Below are 14,534 nucleotides of genomic sequence, written 5' to 3' on the forward strand. Positions count from 1 at the left end.
CAGCAGTCTTACAATTGAGTTCTCAACATTTGAAGATATTTCTTTAATTTTCATTTGATCTGTAGTGCAGCAGACAAAGATGCAAAATGTGAGAAAGACCAATTTTATTTTGGTTTATATATCAGAAGTGTGATGATTCAGACAGTAGTTTGGATCAGCAACATCGTGGCCGGCTGCTATCATGTGAGAAATGCATCTTGAAACAGTGCATGACATCATGCTCCGTTACTACCCTCCAGACGTGGAAGATCCAAAATCACATTAATCCCAATTCATCCATGATAGAAATGGCATAGAACCACAGGGAAATGGTATGATGAATGCACAAATTCTGCTTGATACTTAAAGAAGTACCCTATCTTAGATAAGCGAGGCTTTCAGATTAAGAGAAGTGTTTCCATCGGTTTTGTCAACAACATCAACAGACTGGATAGTCTTTACCCAATCTTCATCCGAATGTCCACGCTAATCCTAATAAGTCAATCTGAATTCGGACAAATGACCGCAGAGGGGAAGAGCTTTGGGTTAAGAGGACGTGGACGGAAAGAATTACGACCCAATCAGCGATGGCTCGAGGAGGGCACTTAAAATGCAAACTCGGATGCTCAAAACCAGCACTGCCCTGCCAGGCGTGAAGCTGCGGAGAGCGACCACAAGTAGAGAGATGGGTTGCAATATGAAACCGGAGCAGGCGAGTGTCAAGTTTTGAGGGAGGAATACCAAACAGCAATTTTCAAAGTAATACGGCAGCTCAGGGCTGTGCTGTCTTATGTAGATGACGACTTAGTGGCGGATGTTCAGTACATCAGCTCTGCAATCTGTAGGGATGGGCAGTGATGTGATACGCAGGGTCGTTAAATAAAGGGAAGATGGTAGGGAGGATAATGATATTATAATAGCTTATTATCTTGGGATCATACTTATTTGCATAGAGGAAGGATTCGGGAGAATATGACTTTGGCTTCTTGTCGCACATCTGTTGAACGAAAGGCAAACAAAACAACCTGCGACATTAGGTGATTCTGTCAACAATCGGTCAAAAAGAAATACAGAAAACTTTTTTCCCCTGTCTTGAAGTCAGAACGTGGGATATTGCTTAAGCACACAATCATACAATAGTTATCATCATTTCTTGAGAATAGATTCATTAAGTAAGGTAACAGCTGTAAGATAATCTGCTTTGACGTCACATTATCCTAGAATTTGTTAAGTAATTGCCCATACTGTCTTTTCATTTACTGATGTACATGGAAAATGGGGAATAATCAAATTAAATTTAAAATGATGTCTTTACTACATCTGTCCCAGTAATTTCAGGAAATTCAGGCAATCGTCAGATCAGATATTATCAGCAAATGAAACCAGACCCCCTTGTTCTGTTTATAGATGATATGTTTGGTACAGACCTGTTTCACTGGCATTTTATTTTCATGGTGCATTTTGATAATTACATTCGGCATGAGTGTGTGATAGCTCTAAAATCGCCCCTCTCCCTCCTATGGAAATTCTAATGCCAGTGCTCATCAATGTGAGATCTTCTTCAAACATATGACATGTCTTTTTTTCCAATATTCAATTAAAAAAGAAGTTACTCAATAACATATTCACATCAAAAGTAGATACTAGATAGCTTGTATACAATAAAGATAAAAAATACCATTAAAGTGATTGGTTAACATTGGTTTGACTTTTAAAAAATCTGAGCTAGAAGGTCACTCTTGTCACCTGTGTCTGTGATATGTTCCAAAAATGAAGCCCAGAAAAAATTGCGTTCGAAAATGATTACTTAGTGCTTCAAAAATTGAAATATAAAGTGACCGGAAACACCATCTTAATTTCATCCCATACACTTATGTCTACTATTTAGGTGTCTATAAGACGCCTATTTACAAAATCGGGGTTTGCCTTGTAGTTTTAGCTTTTCATTCTCAATAATGGTTGTTTTCAGGGTTTATTAGTTCAAATACATGCACTTGTACACATGTTTCATCTTGGTTTGAGAATTTTTTAAATCGGCTGCTCACAAAGTTAAATAATACCTTTAATATACCTATAACAGGCATACTGAAAGATCATACAGAGAAGAACACTTTATTGATTCATTGTAATGTTATCTATACTTTTTTTCATTTACTCTCTTTTCCTCTCTTGTGAATTGGGTGTTCATATTGCCTATCCGTTTTGTGTTTGTATCTGTGCATGTGTCCTATATTGATTTGTTTTTCGTTTTGTTTTATGCCTGTGGGCGGAGGGGAATCCTAGTATTGATTCTCCTCTTCTTTTACTTTCTACCAATTTATTCATTCAGCATCTTATATCAAAATTATTATTGTACAACCTTCTGCATACCATGAATAATTTTACATACATGTCTTTCTAAAATTTAATTTGATACCAATGGTTATTGTATATTTGGGGTATACACTGTCTAATGATGATCTGCCTTCATTACTTTGTTAACTCATAATGATACACTGTGCTTTGTGTTATATTGCTTTTATAATTTCAACTGAATGAATTTAATAGATATTAATGAAATAATTTTTATTCAGTTTCTCTTCAAGAGTTTAAAGCAGTCAGCTTCATATTCATGTCAACCACAAGACTAAGCACTAGCCAATTAAATCTGTTTTTTATAAATTTGTGATTTACCCTTTCTTGTTGTGACAGAAAAAAAGGGACCAAATTTTAAACCCAACGATGTGATCTCAAAGAAGTGTAATTGAGACACAACCTCATGATTGTGTCAATAGATCTGACTTCCATTTTGGCAAAACTTCAAAGTACCAGAACAAAAACAATCACATTAACCTGTTTCATCTTACATATTTGATCTACATCATAGATACCTTTTGAAGCAACTGTGTGATCTGTAAAGCTTTGTAGAAATGATATTGACTTCATTATCATTGTGTACTGACTGGGGCTGTTATCGTAGAGAAAATTCTCTGTCGATATCATGCTAAAAATATCTCGATAACTATCAACAAAAGAACATAATCAATAAGCATTTTTTAAGCAATATAGCGATGTCACATACTCGCGTTGGTCAAAATTTGTGCATTAGAGCAAAGCAGGCCTGGAGCAAAGAGCAAAATAATTTGAAAATAAAAGCAAAAATCTTTCTATCATTCTTTATTTATGGGGAAATTGATAACTGAAAGAAAAGACTAACACAATAAACTATGCACTTTAAAAAAAATGATATTGGATAAATAAATGATAATAATATAAATAATAATACATATGATTTATATAGCGTCTTTTCCATTTTTATTGAATGTCATATTGTACACTAAAATAAATTAGTTTATATAATTGAAGCTATTTCTAATTAACAGTAAACTTTTAAAAAGTGAATATTCTTGCTTCACAGAAGCATTTGTTCCATCATCATCACTATTCAAGGGCAACAAATAATGTCCCTTAATTGTGTCTCAATTATCTAAATCTGAAACACCTTCAAGTGTAATAGGTTCTTTCATCTAACAATTCACTACACAATGCTCTCACTTTGATCATAAAACATGCTCTTATGATAAAATCCCCCCCCCCCCACACACAAACACACTCAATCTATTTCAGTTATCAGATGCCTTCATGAATTAAATAAACAATATTGATTACCAGGCATCCTTAACTAAAATGAGATCATTTAATGTCATATCCAGGACAATTCTCGTAATAGATTACGTTAACTTCAACATTTGTTCAGGGGAAAATCTACGCAAAAATACAAACTATTTTTGGCACATTATTAGTTTGAGGCAGCATGCCCTTTAGTCAAAGAAAGTCATATTAACAAATAAAGAACATTGATTTCCTTCTCAATTGATTTCAGTTTTTAGATTAGTTCAAAAGCTGTAGGGTATGTTCTTCATGGAAACAATATCATTTCATCAATAGTTCCCAGGGTAAATTTATTGAGTCAAAATCTCAAAGATAATACAATAGATTAAAATCAATTTCTCATTGATTATGTTGCCAATTTGAAGACTCAGCATCAAATCTCTTTCAGGTGAAGGTAATGAAAAATAATTTCCGGGAAAAAAAAAGATTTGCTGTTCCACTTTCTTCCATTCCTTGACTTTCCTGAGGTATTCAAATGAATCAGTAAAATATAACAACCCATTCACACAAGGAGAATTCACCATTAAACATGGAGATCTATAACAGTGTCTCTTTTAGGTAGGAATGTGAGCAGTGTTTTTTATATATTATTAAAAACCTTTATTTTAAAAAAATATGAGAAAACAATTGCTGGTCAGAGAGAATTGTTTGCAAGACGATGGATTCTGTGTGGTATACATGGATTATAGGTGACACAACATTTGCTCTGGTCTAATATCTCAGAGGGTATAGGATTGAAATAGAGCTTTAGGTTCAGAATAATGTAAAGATTAGGGTTTATTCAGTTTTGGAGGTTATGTTTTACATTTGGCAAAACGTACAGTTTTTCCATCAGAAAAATAATCACCGAAGCAAATATCATGGAAATGGATTGATTGTAGACATAAAGACTGGATTAAAAAAAAATTATTGCTGTTAGGTATTACGCTCTTTTAAAGCATATTCTGCTCTACATAACTGCATCTATCTTGATACAAGAAAGGGTCTCAAAAAGGGTGGTGCCAAGCATCATCGCAAGGTTCTATGAGACAACAGCCAAGGTATCACAAATCGCTCATTTGTTATCATCTGGAAATTGATCATTCTCCATTTTCATCTTGTAGTTTTCTCTTCACGAAGAAATAAACAATATTCAAATAAAACTACAAGTCTCAAAATGTATTAAAAAGATGAATGAGGAAGATTTAAGGTCCATTTATTATTCAAATAAAATCTATATCAAAAGATTATTCAGATCCATGCCATTTTGACTAAAATATATTTCACTACATAAATTTCAGCTAAGTACATTATACTTGAGCAATTTTCCCATCATCATATTTTGACAAGCTCAACTTGATTAACCCCAGTAAAACATTTCCTCCGAAATCCTTAAATCACGTTCTCCATAATTACAATCAAAGCACTCCAAATTACAAAAAGGACCTGAAATCTCTTACTCTGTCTTCTGTATGTCTATTGATTTATTGCTTATCTTTCTTCTCCACTTAATACATTCATCTCCCCCTCTCTTCCAGGGTATATATTTGGAAAAAAATGCCTCTCGTAAGAGTCGGCTAGATTACATTTTGAGCAAGGTAAATTGGGTGAATCACAGTCCACCTCCTGCAGCAGTTGAGCCTAATAAACGCTTGATTACAGCTGTGCCTCGCAGCAGTACTCCAGACTTAATCGCATTTCAGCTGCAAGGAGGTGGATATTGTTCGACTTGAAGCAGGAGCTTCTCGGCCTGGTTGGTTCAACGTACCTTTAGCCAATAACACACAACAATATCATCCACTTCAGGATGTTTTTAATACAAGGATGGATATGGATATAATTTGTGCATGTATTAAAGAGACTGGCTTCTGGTTGATATAGCATGTATAACTAATAATTCAATGTGATCACTAACGGTATAGGATATCATAGAATGTTAGAGGACATCAACCAGTACAATTCCTGGAGCAGGGGTTCTAAATTTGCTATCATAAATCTTGAAAAATAAATTAATAAAAAATAATGAATTAAGCAATTAATGAATATATAAATACATTTATATCATGTATTTTAACACCTCTTCACAAGGCCTAGTAAGTGGCATTCACTACCCCTGATTGTATTGATGGTAGGGCCACTGGATTAAAAATTAGTTTAAACATAATAGAATGGGTTGAAAATCCAAACGCGTGGAGAAAATATAAATGGGTGAATATATTTGATAAGCATTCATCAATGAGGATATATTGATTAAGCCTCCTGCTCAGAGACATCTGAGAAATCTGCATCAATAAATGCATGCATGCAGAATTCTCAAATTAAAAGCATCTTATTGCAAAGAAAGGCTGACAATGTGAATACCTATACTTTTTGTCAGATGTTAAGGCACTATCATCTGCGCAGCCTATTTTCTATAACCTAAAGTATTAATGGTATTCCGTTTCCCAGAAGAACTGCGATTAAACATGCATTCAATGTAATCTACTACTATACTTCCTAAAAAGGTCGCAAAGAATGCGGGTGAAAACGTTTGTACCTATTTCCATGGAATCCAAGCATCATGGAATTCCCAGGTCCCCATCTCCCGCAATGCACACAGGAAAATGAGAATACTGAGTAATAATATTTCAATTAGTATGGAATACAATGCATTTTTATGATATATGATTAATATGAAAGGTTTACAAGGTGTCTATTTGGCCAACCCTACTGGGAAGAGCAAAGTGTGACACAGTGTGGTCACAGTGTGTTCACATAGTAGTCAATGTGAAAATATTATTCACACAGTTAAAATGCTTATATTAAACAGTGTGAAGATATTTTTACGCTTTGGACAACTCAACAGTGTGGGTGAACACAGTGTGTTCACATAGTAGTCTATGTGAAAATATTATTCACCCTGTTAAAATGCTCAAAATGAACAGTGTGAGGACATTTTTACACTTTGGGCACATTGATGGTGTGAGTGAACACAGTGTGTTCACATAGTAGTCTATGTGAAAATATTATTCACACTGTTAAAATGCTCAAAATGAACAGTGTGAGGATGTATTTACACTTTGGACACATTGATGGTGTGTGTCACAGTGGTTACAGTGTGTTCACATAGTAGTCTATGTGAAAATATTGGTCACACTGTTAAAATGCTCAAAATGAACAGTGTGAGGATGTATTTACACTTTAGACACATTGATGGTGTGTGTCACAGTGGTTACAGTGTGTTCACATAGTAGTCTATGTGAAAATATCATTCACACTGTTAAAATGCTCAAATTCAACAGTGTGAAGATATTTTTACACTTTGGACACCTTAATGGTATGTGTCACAGATGTTAGTGTGTGTTCACATAACAGTCTATGTGAAGATATTATTCACAATGTTAAAATGCTCAAAATGAACAGTGTGGGGATATTTTTCCACTTTGGACAACTCAACAGTGTGAGTGAACACAGTGTCTTCAAATAGTAGTCTATGTTTAAATATTATTCACAATGTTAAAATGCTCAAAATGAACAGTGTGGGGATATTTTTAACACTTTGGACACCTCGTCACTGTGAGTGTGCACAGTGTGTTCACATAGTAGTCAGGCGAAAATATCATTCACACTATCAAAATGGTCGAATTCAACAGTGAAGATATTTTCACACTGTGGACACCTCAACAGTATGACTGTTCAACATGTTCACATGATACACTATGTGAATATGTGATTCACACTGGCTGTTGCAATGCTCAAATTCAACACTGTGAAGGTGATTTCACATCATGTTCCACACTGTGGAACACTGTGTTCTTTCCAGTAGGGCAGTCTTACAAAGGTTTGATTGATACCATTAATCTCAACTATGGAAGGCCTTTGAGTAGACATCTATGCCTTTTCACATCAAGTCCTCTAAATAAATTTGTGCATTTTTATTGTTTTGGTCCATCAATATAATCCTTCCTGCTTACAAAGGATTCAACTTTACTTACTTTTAAACATATTACATTTTATTTATTGCCCAAAAGTGAATGTAAACATTAAAATTCTTTACATAAATGTATCCCTTAATACAATTGCGATGTCGAGGATACAAAATATGAAAATGTGGGGTTTTTTTATATTTTTTCAATTTTAGATGGAAATATTTTGATCGGCTGGTTTTCTAGATTTTTACAGACTTATTGGATAATTAAAAATCTATCATAAAACTATGAGTGATAACACCCATACAAGTATGTAAATAAGAAAACATGATGGTGAGGAGTACATAAGTTACAAATAACTGAAAAGTATTCAACTGCATATGGCCTGGGTACCTGAAAGTCTCACAATATCAATATAAAGATGAGAAAATACCACAGACAGATACATGTATGCATTGCCATGCCAACCTACGGTTAGTCACATGTCATTTCCATCTTTGCAACTAGAAACACAAATCTATAATGAAGTGGCCAAGATGAAGAACCTATCTATTTGATATACTCCCTATCCAAAGCTGTTCATACAGTTCATCCACAGATGGTCACTCGGATAGGAACCAACATACAAAAGTTTATTTTTTAAGAAAAGATCCAGACTGAAGCTAAAAGGGAAAGTTCACAAATAAGCTATGTATATAGTACAACAGTGCAAGTTTTGTGCTTGACTGATAACTTATCTTTTTACAAAAAACTCTCAGGTGTTGACAATAGGCCTTGTTGACATTCTTAATGGCCTGGGGCGGTATTCTGAACATTGTCTTTTCTTCGTATTTTATCTTATCTCAGAGATATGACAACATCGGTATTCTGGTGGATGTCATTGTCATAACTTTTGTCACAAAAATTGTCATAAAATTTGTCTCTTTTTAGCGCGCACCAAACGCGGCTTTAAATGCACGTAATCCTTTTATACAAGCAAAAGATATGACAAAAGTTATGACAGGGGGTAGCAGTCATAAATTTTGTCATATCTTTAGTACCAAATATCCCGATACCCTGCCGACTGAATGTCAAGCAAATAATTATATTATTTAGATTAGATTGTGGTATTAATTTCACTCTCCTTCCATGACAATTTTCAAAATTATTTTTTCATGCTACAATTAGTTAGGCCCTACATATTTATTCCTCCTTTTTTCTCTGTTTTCCTTACTTTCTACTTCTCCTCTAAAATCCTTCACAGCTCCTTGTCTCTCTTTGTAATTAAGCGCATCAATATACGCGTAGTTGCGCAATGCCAGAAACTGTTTTGGGGATACGCCCTACCTGCCACGGGGCTTTCCTATTGGCTAGAAGGGCTCCAACTGGGAACTAACAATGATTTTGATTGGTTCGCTTCCGAAAAGATGGGTGGGAACTTTGAGAGATATGACAGGGAAAAGACAATGTTCAGAATACCGATTTGTGACAATCATAGCGGTGTCATATCTCAGAGAGAAATGACAAAATTTATGACAAAAGTTATGAAAAAGTTCCAGAATACCACCCCAGGATTGCTTAATGACACATCCTGTCAGGAGGGTTGTGATGTAAAGGGGTTTTTCCATACAAAAGATTTTCCTCTTTTTTCAAATTAGAGGAAAATGGCAATGACAATTATTCAGAGCTTAAGTAGATAAAGACCTACAACTCCTCAAGTAAGTTTTTTTTGTAATTTCTCTGATCGCTCTTATTTGGCCTACATTGCTCTGTCAGGAAATGATAAATAATCTAACTCTGAATGCAGATAGAGTTGGTAAGCTCACCCAAAAAACATAAAATCAAAACATGGCAAAAAATCCATAGATTTTATCAATTCAAGCATGCAGGAAGAACTGCACAAATTCAAAAATCTAGAAGTGGTATGTCATCCTAATTGAATTGTTAGAAATAGGTATCACATCAAACACAAGAATGGGTTCTCAGGGCAATTAGACCCTGAAATTCTTCAAATAGAAAATGTAAATGAAAAGAGCCTCTGTCAAATAATTCCATCCATAGGTCATACTGCATTAAAATACCTGAGCATTGTAGGTGCTCTTCTAAACAGATTTACTCTTGGCAATCAATCAGTGATTTATAGTACAGTTTTAGAATTAATGTATACAATAAAGTAAACATTAAAAAGTGAATCATCTTAATCCACCTTAAAGATCAAATCTACCCCCCCCCCTGTGAAAAGTTCATTTGAAGATAAGAAACTAAAACAATCACAACAATGAAACTTTCATCAAAATTAGAAGTAAATAGTGAAAAGTACATTATTTTTTTCTCAAGAATTACATGGCACAGTCTACTCTACAGGCTAATATCTTGCATTTTGGTAAGAAATATAAACATGTCAACTTTATTGGATTTCATAATAAAAACTCAACTAAATTGAATCATTACAATGATGAAGCATCTTAAATGAACTGCAGAACATGGTGTCCCTTAACATCATCATGAATATAACCAATTAATTTTCTTTTATTCCTATGCAAAAAAAAGAGTGAGTGCGTGACATAATCGACTCCACAGTACCACAGTAGATACATTTCGAAAATCACCACAAAATGACTGAAAAATATATACACCATTGGTTAGTCATTCAGGTAGGTAGAAAGCGTGTTTTTAACATATTCCACTCAATTATGCATCCAAAAATCTAATTATACACCAATTTTCTCAACCTTTCAGGCATTATGGGGCTCATTCCAAATACTACAGAGAGACTGAAGGGTATCACCAATTATTTACCTGCAGGCTTTAACCTCATCCATACTAATAAAGGAAATTGATTTTTCTGGAACAGATGTTTCTACGAAAACTTTGCTCCCCGCAATGGATTTCTGTCAAACCTCCACCGATATTTGAATTTTCACGCTTTAAACCTTTTTTTTTTGCTTTGACCAAATTTTGTCAGGGTGAATATTCCCTTTAAAGGGTATGCCGGGCTGAAGATAATTATGTCTAAATAAATATAATAAAATCAGAAATAGGGTAAAACTCACCCAAGAAATTTAATTCAATATTTTAATTCAAGTATTCATTTTCAGATTCATTAAAAAGAACACAATGAGCACAAAATTATACATAGAAAAAAATTTGAAAAATTAATCACAATCAGACTACAAATAACAAAGTGATTTGAAGTGATTGAATTTTGGAGTTTACTGGTGAAATAATTATCAGCCAAATGAAGAGCTCTTGACCAATCAAAGAGCAACAAATTTTCATCAAGGATACAATATGCTTTCTCAGTTGTCTGCTCCTTCTGACAAATTCTGATTATTTACACAAGTGTATTAATAATAATAATAGCCAATTTTTATAAAGTGCTTTTCCAAGAATGGCTCAAAGCGCGGTACATCATATTATTACCCCGGTAATTGCATTCATTCCCGCATGAAAAGTGCACAATTTCCACTCCCTGAGGAGCATTCCTTGCATTCATCGCAGCCTCATAATGTATAATGTATAAACATACAATAGCTTTTGCATCCTACCGGGTACCCATTTAACACCTGGGTCGAGAGTGGCAAAGTCAGGATTAACGCCTTGCCAAAGGATGCTAGACCGCGGTGGGATTCGAACACACGACCCTCTGTTACAAGGCGAGAGTCTGTATCACTGTATCACTCTAATCAAAATGCTCTAATCAAAATGGTGTCTGAACAAACAAGAAAAAATACTTTCCTCTTATTCCCTTGCCACATAGAACTTGCCAGTATTTGTTCATATTTTGTATTTAGCATAAATAGATTCAACAATTTTCAATATATGAATAAATTGACATTTACACTATTCACAAAAAAACCCTGTTCCATCACAGAAAATATGGTTCGAAAAACTAAAAGATTGGACGAATACTTATAGTATTCCACATTAAATCAAGTATTCCATGCATAGGAATTTGAATAACAAGAGGACTTCCTAAAAGTTGATAAAATAAAATCGCTAATTTCAGGAATAGGGAGAGCAGGGCGACTCCGCTCCATTTTTCACGCTCTTCTAGAATCGTCATTTCTGTAGCAAGAATCTTGTGTTTTAGGATATCTAAAGGTCAAGGTAATATCTACCTAATATCTTATTTTCGCGAAGACATGCACATGGTTTTGACAAAAACGAGCCAAAAATAAAATTTTCTTTCTTACATAAAAATATTATAACTGCATTCATGAGTGTCTATAAAAAAAATACAAGAAATTTGAACAATTTATTTTGTACAAAATGGCCTCGAAATGGACAAGTCACCGTAATTTTCTAGAATTCTGAGCAGATGACCTCTTGCCAAGGTATGTTGCTACCTTGGGCAGGTTAACATTACACCATCAACAAAACCTACATCCAGTCACAGCAAAGTGGAAAATCAAGAGGTGGGCGGACTTGCCCCGGGGGCGGATTAGCCCCCCTCTCCCCTACAACTGATAAAATTACTGAAAGATGAAAAGACATGTGAGAAATGCATATTCATGAATAAGAGATAAATTTCACTTTCTCAACACGAATAACAAATTTCATATCCATGAATTAGCGACAAATTTGCAATATGGAAGAGCAAAAATCTTCAGCGGTTGCAAAGAGAAACTGATGGAAATGCTAGAAAGACAGGTACTAACAAATCACATTTATTTTGAAACTGGTTATGAGATGCAGAGCTAGTAGTTTAGGGGGTAACTTGATATATATATATATAAATTTTGATAGGTAGGCCTACATTCTACGTAAAAGGCTGTTATGGGGAATTCTATTACATGTAAAATGGGATACTGAGGGAAAAGGCAAAATTCATTTTCCAAAGACCAATAATGGATTCCCATATTCAGAAATGATCAGGCAAGCTTAATGGTCAAAAGATAAACTACCAATGTTATCAAACATGGATAACCTGAATGAGGAAAAAGACAAATGACAATCGGCAACTTCGTTGGAAAATGGTGTCAAATTAGAAAACATAATTGGGTACATGAGGAAGCTCCAGATCTGTCAATTCTGAGTGAGGATATTGACTTCATCTGTGTTCAAGCGACATTTAAAAACGGTTTCCAATAACATTGACTTCAAACCACAGAGGCATTCAATGGAATTTTCATTGGCTGTAGAATAAACATCCTCCCATAGAATGCTGTTTAGTACTGACCTTCAGTACTTTTAACAAACCACAGTTAATTAGTAAATTAAGAGAATTTTTATAGGAGGTTAATTAATTGAAGATTACATATTGAAAATTTTTTGTTGTTTATGATTTTGATCACTTGTTTAAGTTGTTATACAACTACTGTTAAATTCATATAAACAGTTCGAACGGCATTTTAACTGTGTACTTCCTGGATCAAACACTCACTAATCTGTTGTGTGATGAATGGTGGGTGGGCTTTAAAAGGAGGGAAGACAGTGCTATTGCATACTCTCCCGAAATGACCATGCTTAGGGCGTTTTGATTTATGATATTTGTTTGTTATTCTAGTTTAGGTATTTGATTGAACTCGTCCATTCTTGAATAGACCACAGACATATAGGTTCATCTGGAAGTGTGAGATGATGTGAATATTGTATGAGAGGAGGGAACAGCGAGCCACCATGCCTGCACGCTTCCACAGGAATAACAAACATCATCATAATAACACTCATTATGTTGCTCAAGAACGGCTTTGACAGTTGATATGGAAGTTTTTGTGATAGATCTGAAATTATTTGGAAGAATGAAATACATATATATACATATTTAAATACATACATATTTTCAAACAAACCTATTTTTTATATATGTTAAGTTTTCACTCATCATGATGACTGTTAAGAATTCATCTTCATTATAACAGAGGACCACACACCAACAGAAATTTATTTTATACATCTAAAAAATTCTACTAGTGTTATTACAATGCATGTTTGTTGTTAAATATATTATAGTAAAATGTCTATCAATGAATAAAAGCTAAATGGACAAACACTGATTTGTCTGTTAAAATGGGATTTTTATCTTCCTTAGATGTAGACGTAGTCCTTCAGACCAAACGCACATTGGATTTTCTTCACTTAATCTCATGGAATGTTCAGAAAACATCAAGCTAGCATTCAAAATGTCAAAACATGAAAGCAACTGATCTTTCATGTCGCACTGTGGTCCATAGGTAATACCTTAGACAATGACTGCAGGCAAATGTGATGTATATCATTTGAGTTTTTTATGATATATCTTCAGTATTATGTTGATACACTATCAATTTGGAGCTGGTGTGGAGATTAAGGTGTCAGGAAATGATCCTTCATATTTCTTTCCTCCTGAAAGATTACAACGATATTCAAATATTATTGAATTCCCTGGGTGATAATGGCAAGGAAAAGAAGACGAAAGAGGTGCTTTCAAGTTTTGTTGATCGATGCCCAATTTCAGAATATCATATGATGTTTTCATCAACAATCAATCTCATGTTCAATTAGGCATATTTTCATTGTTTGAGATGTTGAAAATACTGGGTATAACTGTTCCAGGCAATGTCCAAAATCCAAATTTGGACATTTAAATGAGAGTTTCAATTTAATTTACTGTCTGAACAACATCTCTAGATGTCTGATAAAACTATTTATATCTGTCACAATTTTCAAGTTTACTTTATATCACTTTTTATCATTTTATTTTGTTTCTTTGTTTTGTTTCCTGTTATTCTAATGCACTGCACTTCATTCTTCTATTCTATTTTGTTCATTTTTTTCATTATTCCTTTTTTCTCATTATTTCATTTTCATCTAATTGCACTTTGGGTTTTTGTTTTGTTTCATTTCATTTCTTTATATCATCTTCTTAGAACAAAAACATTTTTATTACAACTTTCCTGAGTTCTGTTTGAAATCATTGTTATTCCTTATATTCTTTTCAATGAAAATGACAAAATATTGATACCTGACAACATACAGATGATGAAAAAGATAAGGATTTGCCAGTGTGATGTAATGACAATCTTACACAAGTGGAGTGCCTCTGGCAGTCTCGCC

At 34.1% G+C, this 14,534-nt stretch overlaps 1 protein-coding gene across 2 annotated transcripts in view; it reads right to left on the bottom strand.

Annotated features, from left to right (window-relative positions):
• The window catches only part of LOC121422709 (rhomboid-related protein 3-like), a 58,871-nt gene that overhangs the window by 24,488 nt on the left and 19,849 nt on the right, over positions 1 to 14,534 (bottom strand). The gene's annotated exons all lie outside the window — the stretch shown is intronic.

This window comes from Lytechinus variegatus, chromosome 10, assembly GCF_018143015.1.
Source record: "Lytechinus variegatus isolate NC3 chromosome 10, Lvar_3.0, whole genome shotgun sequence".
Taxonomy (NCBI): domain Eukaryota; kingdom Metazoa; phylum Echinodermata; class Echinoidea; order Temnopleuroida; family Toxopneustidae; genus Lytechinus; species Lytechinus variegatus.